We start from the raw sequence: 9,787 nt of genomic DNA on the forward strand, positions 1-9,787 counted from the left end.
TTAACTGTAGTTTCAGGTGAGAGTGACAAGACTCAAAACAACGTGACCAAACTAAGAGAAGAACATGTAATCCACGCTCATACGGACAGTGCAGAGGCCAGCAGCCCAGGCTGGAAGTCCTCAGAATCCCAACCTCCGTCCAACTCACCTTGCTTTGAAGACAGCGCCACCAGTGTCCCAGCTCCCGGTGACATGAGAGTGGATGGGGTCACCCTGGCTTCTGCCTGGGTGCCCTCGTTCTACCCCGGGCTCTGCTGCATTTCTTGGGTAATTCACTCTCCTTCCAGGCTCCTGTCAGAGAAGGCCCTGGTGCTGTCATTGCCAAGTTTTTTCTTTTCTTTTCTTTTTTTTTTTTTTTTTGAGACAGAGTCTCGCTCTGTCACCCAGGCTGGAGTGTAGTGACACGATCTAGGCTCACTGCAACCTCCGCTTCACGGGTTCAAGCAATTCTCCTGCCTCAGCCTCCCAAGTAGCTGAGATTACAGGCACGCACCACCATGCCCAGCTCATTTTGTATTTTTAAATAGAGACGGGGTTTCACCACGTTGGGAAGGCTGGTCTCGAACTCCTGACCTTAGGTGATCCACCCGCCTCGGCCTCCCAAAGTGCTGGGATCACAGGAGTGAGCCACCACACCCAGCCCCCTGAATGTAGCCTTAATAGATTAACAGTCCTCATTCCCAGATCAGATAGGAGAGCCGTAAGACTGGGTCCGAGTTGCCCTGTGCTGTGAAGAGGAGCCGTGATTGTTCCACTGAGGCTTGAGAGACGACCTTGGAGTGGAGAGGGTTAGAGGGCAGGCCAAGGGTTGTCGGGTTACAGTAGAAAGTGAAGCTGGCATGATTCCAGTTGCCGACAACTCCCTGCTGGGATGTAATCTACATGCAGGTTGGAGTCATCAGAAACCAGAACCTTCTCTGACAGAAAACAGGGAAAGCACAGAGCACCCGTCTTGTTGACAGTGCTGTCCGGGGCTCGCTCCTGAAGAGGTTGTGAGATCTGGGGGTGTGTGTGATCTTCTGGCTTGGGGAGGTACCAAGGCCACAGACCCTGACGCCTGTGCAGAACCATGTACTCCCCGCCCAGGCTTGGTGTGCTGGAGGAAATGAAAATAAAGAACCTCTTAACATTTAGTTGGAAAAATAATAAAATACCATTTTCCATAGTCAAACAGAATAGGATGAAGTAACAGCAAACACTTCTCTGACACAGTTCCGAGAGCCTTGTGTATATGAATTCATGCAATCCCACAGTCATCCAATGAGGCGAGGACTATCATTGTTCCTGTTGCACAGACAAGGGGCCGAGGGCTCCTCTAGCTTTCCCACGCCTCACAGCTGGTACGTGCAAACCCAGTGCTTGAGCCCCAGTGTGTGGCTCGGGTCTGCAGCACTGACCCATGTCCAAGTCGTTATGTGCACAAGGGATGCTACAGATGTTTATGAGACACACGCGGCAGTGGCTGTTATACATTATCACTGGGGAGCTGAATCCATCAGGAGTCCCACTTACAAGCAACTGAAACAAATCATGCCATTGCTTTTTTTTTTTTTTATGGAGACAGAGTCTCACTCTGTTGCCCAGGCTGGAGTGCAGTGGTGTGATCTCGGCTCACTGCAACCTCCACCTCCTGGGTTCAAGAAATTCTCCTGCCTCAGCCTCCCAAGTAGCTGGGATTACAGGCGCCTGCCACCACACCCAGCTGATTTTTGTATTTTTAGTAGAGATGGGGTTTCATCATGTTGGCCAGGCTGGTCTCAAACTCCTGACCTCCGGTGATCTGCCCATCTTAGCCTCCCAAAGTGCTGGGATTACAGGTGTGAGCTACTGTGCCCGGCCAAATCACGCTATCTTAAGAGTCAGAGGGAATTAACTGAAAGGATATAGGAGCTGACAGAATTGAAGGAGGCCAGAAAGCCAGGATTAGAAATGGCTCCGAAAATTACCAAGAGAGGTGGAGGGGCCGGAGATGCAGGCAAGTCTGGCTGGGTCTGAGCTGCAAACATTCCTTTGGGTCCCTGGTCCAAGAATAACATCCATGCGCTTTGGTCCAACACCACGCACTGGCTGTCCCAGGGAACAGAAAGAGGAGCCTCTCTCCTCACATTCCTTGTAGTCAAAGACCATACCTTGCCCGTTCCACACCAAATGGTCCCCTCCCGTATCAGGTGCTGAAGAGGGGGCGAGTGAGGAAGAGCTGCTCACCTGAAGCAGTAAGAGGCAAGTGGCTGTTGGAACAATCCTCCATCTGAGGCCATGCACAGTGGCACCTCCAGGAGGGAGAGCAAGGCTGTAGAGGCAAGCATGGGTGCCTACTGGGAAAACTAGAAGCCCAGAAACCATCCCACATCCCCCAGCAGGCCCCACCAAGAGGAGGAAGCTGAGTCCAGTCTCCACAGGCAGAGGGAACGTGATACACAGTTGACGTGTTGGGGGAGCAGCTGGGGTGAACAGGGAGGGCATGGAAGACACCAAGAGATGGATCCCAGTGCCCCACAGCCTGGGGGGCTCACACCTGCAATAGGGATGACTGTCAGGGTGGGGCTTTGCAAAAAACGGTGGTGACGTGAATGTCCCTCCACCGAAGGAATTCACAAAAGCAGTGCAAGAGGCCATCACAGCATCAAAGGATTACAGTTCTAGAACTCTCTCTAGCAGAGAAGGCCACATCATGTGCCACAGGATACCTCTCTTTGTTTCTTTCTTTTTTTCTTTTGAGATAGAGTCTTTCTTTCTTTCTTTTTCTTTCTTTCTTTCTTTTTCTCTCTTTCTTTCCTTTCTCCTTCTTTCTCCTTTTTGAGATGGAATTTTTCTTTCTTTCTCTTTCTTTTCTTTCTTTTTCTCTCTCTTTCCTTTCTTTCTCTTTTTCTTTCTCCTTTTTGAGATGGAGTTTCTTTCTTTCTTCTTTCTTGCTCCTTTTTGAGATGGAGTTTCCTTCCTTCCTTCCTTCTTCCTTTCTTCTTTTTTGAGACAGTCTTGCTCTGTCACTCAGGCTGGAGTGCAGTGGCGCAATCTTGACTCACTGCAACCTTCACCTCCCGGATTCAAGCGATTCTCCTGTCTCAGCCTCTCCAGTAGCTGGGATTACAGGCACCCGCCACCATGCCCAGCGAATTTTTCTATTTTTAGTACAAACAGGGTTTTGCCATGTTGCGCAGGCTAGTCTCAAACTCCTGAGCTCAGGTGATCTGCCCGCCTTGGCCTCCCAAAGTGCTGGGATTACAGGTGTGAGCCACCGCGCCTGGCCCCTGTGTTAGTTTCTTTTTGCTGTATAGCAAATGATCCTGGGTTTAGGTGCTTAAAACCACACACATTTCTCACTCTTCGTTTCCATGGGTCAAGAGTCTGCATGTGACCAGCTGGGTCCTCTGATCGGGGCCTCACGAGGCTGAAGTCAAGGTGCTGCTGGGGCCAGGTGCTCATCCGAAGGTCAAGGTCACCTTCAAGCTTACTGGCTGTTGGCAGCATCCAGGTCCTTGTGCTTGTGGGACTGAGGCCCCTGTTTCCTGCTGCTGCCCACTGGGAACTGCTCTCAGTTGCTGGAGGCCCCTCTGCTCCGTCTCATGTGGCTCCCCACAAAGCACGGCGGTTTGCTCCCTCAAGGCCAACAGGAGCACATCTCTGCGGCCTCGAATCTCTCTAACTTTCCCCATCTTTTATCCAGGTCCACCCAAGATAACCTTCCCTTTGACTAGCTCAAAGTTGACTGATTAGGGATCTTTATTCCACTGCAGAATTTCTCCATATTTACAAGAGAATGTAGCCTGATCAGGTGAGAGACATCAGGCTCCGTTCCCACTGAGGAGAGGGGACTGCACGGAGCCCCCGAGCATGGGGTGGGAACATTGTGAGCCCTATCAGAACTTTGCCTCCCAAAGTCCCAGAGACAGAAGCGGCTCAGGAACGAGGGGAGCACTGCAGCACTGAGTCTACAGGGTGGATGCGGTTTGCCCAGCACGGGAGGAAGATGTTCCAGGGGGATGAGACGGCAATGCTGAGAAAGGAAGGAAATCTGGGTAAATGTGTAGAGGTTGGCCACATTATGACAGACTGTGACAACCAGTTGGAGAAGTTTGTATTTCATGCTATAAAAAGCAACCAAATCTAGTTAATATACCCTAAGTTGGGTAACAGGATCAGATTCTTTACAGTAAAGCTTACAAAAGTAAAATTATTTTATAATTGTATTATAGCAAACAACAGGGTTTAAAAATGGTCCCTTAAAAATGAGCCTTAAAAATAAGCAGCCACTTAATACTCATGTGGGCCCGAAAGCCACAAAGCTATTGACATTTTCTTTCTGCTGAGGAAGTCTTGGTGGTATCGATCCTCATACAGCAGAGATCAAGATGAACATCTTGTACCTCCTCTTCCCCACCTGCCTCTAAAGCAAATGCTGATCTGATGACATTGTCATGAGGCCTGCTCACCCTCAGCATCTTCCTAGTGTGCCCTGGGTGTGGGTGTCCAGTGCCAATAAATGGAGGAAAATGGGCAGACAGGGAGAAGTAGGAGCAGGTGGGAGGAAAGGAAGAGGGGAGGGAGGGAGGCAGGTGGAGAAAGGCAACCTTAAGGGAAAGGTGGGGCATCCGGTCATGCTAGGGTTCACGGAGTGGCAAGAGGTTCCCAGCCCTGCCTGCCGCTGACCCGCGGCTCACACGGCCTCACCAGCGTCACATCAGTCATGGTTCCAAGTCCTCAGGAATAACAACAGCAACAAGAGTTAATTTTTTTATTTTTCCATTGTAATTTATATGGAATTCTGAACAATGGAAAATCAGAGCCCAAACAGGTGACAAAGAAGTTCATTAAGAGCCTTGCGAACCTGAGAGCACATCCAGAATCCCTCTCGCACTTACATCTGTGAAAGACATGACCTCTGGCCAGTCTCCCACAGACATCCCCATTCCCCATCACACAATGTGATGTACTCACCGTGACCGCAGGCCTGCTCCTGCTTCCCATCACTTCACCCGTCCTGTTCAGCAGATGCTTCACTTGAAGAGCTGGAAAAAATTGGTGTTTAGGAAAGGCCTTGAAGATAGAAATGAATGCAAATGCTGTTATTATTATTAATAATATTTCAAAGTGGGCACATGGAATTCAATGACATTTTAATTGTTTGATTTTATTGGACAGGAGGCAAAAGACTTTTTATTTTTATCTTCAAAGCCTGAGGGTGCGTCAGGTGCACAGACTGCAGTAGGGTTTGCTCTGGGTGTTGGGTTCTGGCTGACGATGTTTGCTCAAAAGCTCATTTCTTACGGCTTCTGAAAGTAGATTGAAGAAAGCGCTCCCCACCATAGCCTCCCTGGTGCAGAGATTCTCCAGGCATTTGCTTTTCATGTGAGACGTCACACTAACCCAAGCACTATAATTTTACTACCTCCTGCTAAGCTAGTCCAGAGATTGATCATTTCTATCCAGAACTGGCAAGCCTCCCTTCCTTTATATTTCAGATTGAAGAACAGGAGAAAATTTTCAGAAAATGGTTTATAGTGGAAAGGTACTGGTTTAAACTTAACCTACTTGCTATTTGAAACAAGTTCTTTTAGTCAAAGTGAAATTCTCTGGGTAAAATATCATTTTAAGAAATTTTCATAATGCATTTTGCTTTTTTAAAGTCTTATATTTAGTAAAATGCAAAAAGTCTAGTCCTTCTGAAGACTCCCTTATAACATCTCCTCACACATCCCCTTGTACTCACACCCCCAATCCAAAGGTTCATGGGAATACTTTGTTATCTAATTTTGTTGTCAATGTGATTCATAGGTTTTTGGTTTTGCTATCTAGTTGTTCTGTTTTAATTTTGGGATTCAGAAAGATTAAACACTATGCCACCACCACCTTTCACTTTGAACATTTTGAAGACAAATATTTCCTACTTGTGACTAACATACCCAGCCAAATTATCCATCACTATAAGGTCAGAAAAATATTTTAACTGTTGATGTTTCAGTCACCCTTTCCCAGGAAGCTACTAGAGAATACATTCCACTAAATTGAACCGATAAATCAAGGAGGAAGACATCATGGAATGCAGAAAATAAGGGCTTATGAGAGAAGTGGAGGGAATTCCTGATACCTGTGAAGTGCAGCCAGAGTATAGAAGTACGCAGCAAGTTTAGAAAGTCACCGTCAGATTGCGGCAGGATGCCAAAGGATGACAGGAGGGATGTCTCCAGAAAAAAAAATAGAATGGCACTGACAAATACGAGTGTATGGCTGTGACTGGAGTATAGAAGTACGCAGCAAGTTTAGAAAGTCACCGTCAGATCAGGGCAGGATGCCAAAGGGTGACAGGAGGGATGTCTCCAGAAAAAAAATAGAATGGCACTGACAAATACGAGCGTATGGCTGTGAACTAGTAGAAACTGTACAGAAAGCTAAGAAAATGAGGCCGGGCACAGTGGCTCATGCCTGTAATCCCAGCACTTTGGGAGGCCGAGGCAGGAGGATCACTTGAGGTTAGGAGTTTGAGACCAGCCTGGCCAACATGGTGAAACCCCGTCTCTACTAAAATTACAAAAATTAACCGGGCATGGTGGCGGGCCCCTGTAATCCCAGCTACTCGGGAGGCTGAGGCAGGAGAATTGTTTGAACCAGTGAGGCAGAGGTTGCAGTGAACTGAGATTGTGCCACTGCACTCCAGCCTAGACAACAAAGTGAGACTCTGTCTCAAAAAAAAAAAAGAAAGAAAGAAACCTAAGAAAATGAAAGATGGAGGCAATGATTATCTGCAAGGAAAAAAGGTGGTATAAGAAAGAAGATGCAGTGAAAATGCGTGAACAACACAGGGGTGGCGTGTAGCACGCACACCGACATGCAGCTATGATCATGTAATCTTGTTACCATCACAGGCAGAGATTGAATGGAGACCGGTGTGGCCTCTGTGAGGACACGTGCAGTAGAGAGAGGTAGAGGTAGGGGCACGAATGAGCTAAATATTTATCTTTCTATGTAACTGGTGCTGTTGAAATTTTCAAAATCATGCTATAAGCACATAATTTGGAAATATGAACACAATAAAGGTAGAGGAGCAAAGAGCTATGAGTGATTGTCTCTGCAGGGGGGTTCCAGAGTGGGCGATGACAAGGACATTGGGTTATTCTCACAGGCTGGGTAGCGCCATTTTCTTTTAAAACTATGCAAATGTGGCCAGGCGCGCTGGCTCATGCCTGTAATCTCAGCACTTTGAGAGCCCAAGGCGTGTGGATCACCTGAGGTCAGGAGTTCGAGAGCAGCCTGACAACATGGTGAAACCCTGTCTCTACTAAAAATACAAAAATTAGCTGGGTGTGGTGGTGCATGCCTGTAATCCCAGCTACTCTAGAGGCTGAGGCAGGAGAATCACTTAAACCCGGGAAGCAGAGGTTGTAGTGAGCCGAGATCACACCACTGCATTCCAGCCTGAGCGACAGAGCAAGAATCAATCTCAAAAAAAAAAAAAAAAAAAAAAAAAAAAAAAGCATTTCTTTGGCTAAAATTAAAATAAAGTTTTTACAAAGTTTCATTGTAATACAGAAAATAAACTCTTGGTGTACCCTTTTGGATTACACAGAAGAAAACCAACCGTTCGATGCCTTTCTTCTTCCATTCCCAATCAGAAGGTTGTTTCTGACCCATTGAAATATTACCTACAAAGAAGACGGGAGCCTCCTGCAGCAGTCTTGAGTGATCTGAGAGCTGAACCAAGGTTTGAGGCCCAACTCCAGGTGGTCCTGAATATCCATGCATCCTGGGACCTTGTTAGGATGAACTCACCAGAGGCGAGGTTCTGGGTTGCTCAATGCAGAGACTCTTACCCAGGGTGTCAGCCTCTGAAAGATACACGTGCCTGGGCCTCTTCCCTGAAGATGGGCCCGGCAGTTCTGGAGGGAGGCCCCTGTGATGAACCCTGTGATGAGCCGCTGATCCGAGCTTGGGCTGCGTCATGGGACCAGCCACAAGGTTGCCTGACCTATAAAGGTCACAGGAGTGCCTCAGGGAGACAGAAGCAGTTACAGCTGCAAGGTACGGGCTGGGGAGGGCTCCAGGCTGTGGCTGCAATTTGAAAACTGTGTGGAACCTCAGCAGGGGTGTGAGCTATCAGGAACCTGCCGCTGGACTACAGCAACCAGGAGAATACAGGTCCTGTGCATCCGATGGAGGGGACCAAGCAGAAAGGAAAAACCCTTGCTGAGCAAACTGTGCACTGGCCAGCCTGCCGGCCACTTTATACAGATTCTATCATTCAGCTGGGGTCTCTCTGCTCCCTGATACTAACCACACCCACCAGACCATCTTCCCTCCAGCTGGGGAAACGCGCCGCAGAGCCCTTTACCTTCCAGAGCCTCGGCCCATCTGGCTCTCCTCATCACCCTGGGCCAGGCCCATCACTCCTGTTTCATGCTTGAAGGCAGTGAGGTGGGTGCCGGGCTCCCCTCTCCCGCAGGGTGCCAGCGTCTCAGGTAGGACCAAGCCCAAGCCTGTTTGTCCTCGGTCCATGCACTTCTCAACACCTTCCACTGGACAGTGAGCCGCAGCAGTGCTTAATAAAAGGCGAGTGCGGAGACACGTGGAAGGGGAGGCCTGTCTCCTGGACCTGCCTAAACCTCTCTCCGTTTTTCCCAGACTGATGCTGCCAAGTGTGGACGAACAGCAGGGGTGGGCAATGCCCTCCGCCCCTCCTGCCTCTGCCCTGCTCACTGCAGCAAATGGTGGGCGGGCCAGGGTCTCAGGAGAGGTGCCCTGGAGGCAAGACCAGTGCTCGTGGGTGTCAGGAGTCATCGAGCGGTGGGGAAATGCACGGCCCTGGGACCCAGGCCGGGAGGCACTGGCATCCTGCTTTCCACATCCACAGGAGGGCAGCAGGGCAGGAGAGTGTCCCGCCCTGGACCTCAAGGAAGAGATGGACCTGGGCCAGGGCCTTCCCAGGACAAGGCGGGGAAAGCCAGGGAGACCCATCAGAACAGATGAGAGGAGTGCGCTTGGGGAAGGTGGCCCCTAGTGCCCGGCCTCAGGCAAAGTCTTTTTCTGTGGATCCAAGAAGTAGGTGGCATGATTGTGCCCAGTTTACAGACAGGCAAGCAGGGGCCTCGGCAGGCTGAGGCATTGCTGCAGGACGCAATGTGCCCTCCCCTGACTGCAGAGCCGATGTTCTCAATTCCCTTTTGTTCCATCTTAGCAAGATGGGCCTTGGAGGGAAGTGGGGGAGTGAGGGAGAAGCAGGTATGTGCCAGAGACCAACAACACCCACTGTGGGTCCCAGCTGTCCTGAGGTGGGTCAGCCCAGCGGACCGCAGGGACTGGGCTGGGTAATGGCCGTGATTAGGGGACAGGTGATCCAGCCACAAGCCTGTGGTGGCCTTGGGATCCAGCTGGCCCAGGGGTGATTCCTGCCTTCACTGTCTTCAAGCAGTGGGATTTTGGACTTAGGTTTCCTCATCAGAAAAACCGGAGCAGTGGAGCCCACCACTCGTGTTGCCGTCCATTTACAGAAGTGCACAGAGGTGGGTGTGAGATTCCTGGCACATGGCCAGGTCTCCAGCACCAGCTTCTGTCTCCCCCTTAAAGTTATCCAAGCTGAAGCATGCACCGGTGCAGCTTGTATCACGACATTCAACGTGGTGAGGTTGTGGGCTGCCAACACAACTACAGCGGCATCAGAGTTTTTCTTCATGTGTGTTACTAAGGCAGAAATTGGTCTCGTTGATGTTGTTTTGTTTTTGTGGTTGTTTTGAGATAGGGTCTTGCTCTGTGGCCTAGGCTGGAGTGTAGTGGCATGATCACAGCTCACTGCAGCCTC

The sequence above is a fragment of the Pongo abelii genome, chromosome 14, assembly GCF_028885655.2.
Source record: "Pongo abelii isolate AG06213 chromosome 14, NHGRI_mPonAbe1-v2.0_pri, whole genome shotgun sequence".
Classification (NCBI taxonomy): Eukaryota; Metazoa; Chordata; class Mammalia; order Primates; family Hominidae; genus Pongo; species Pongo abelii.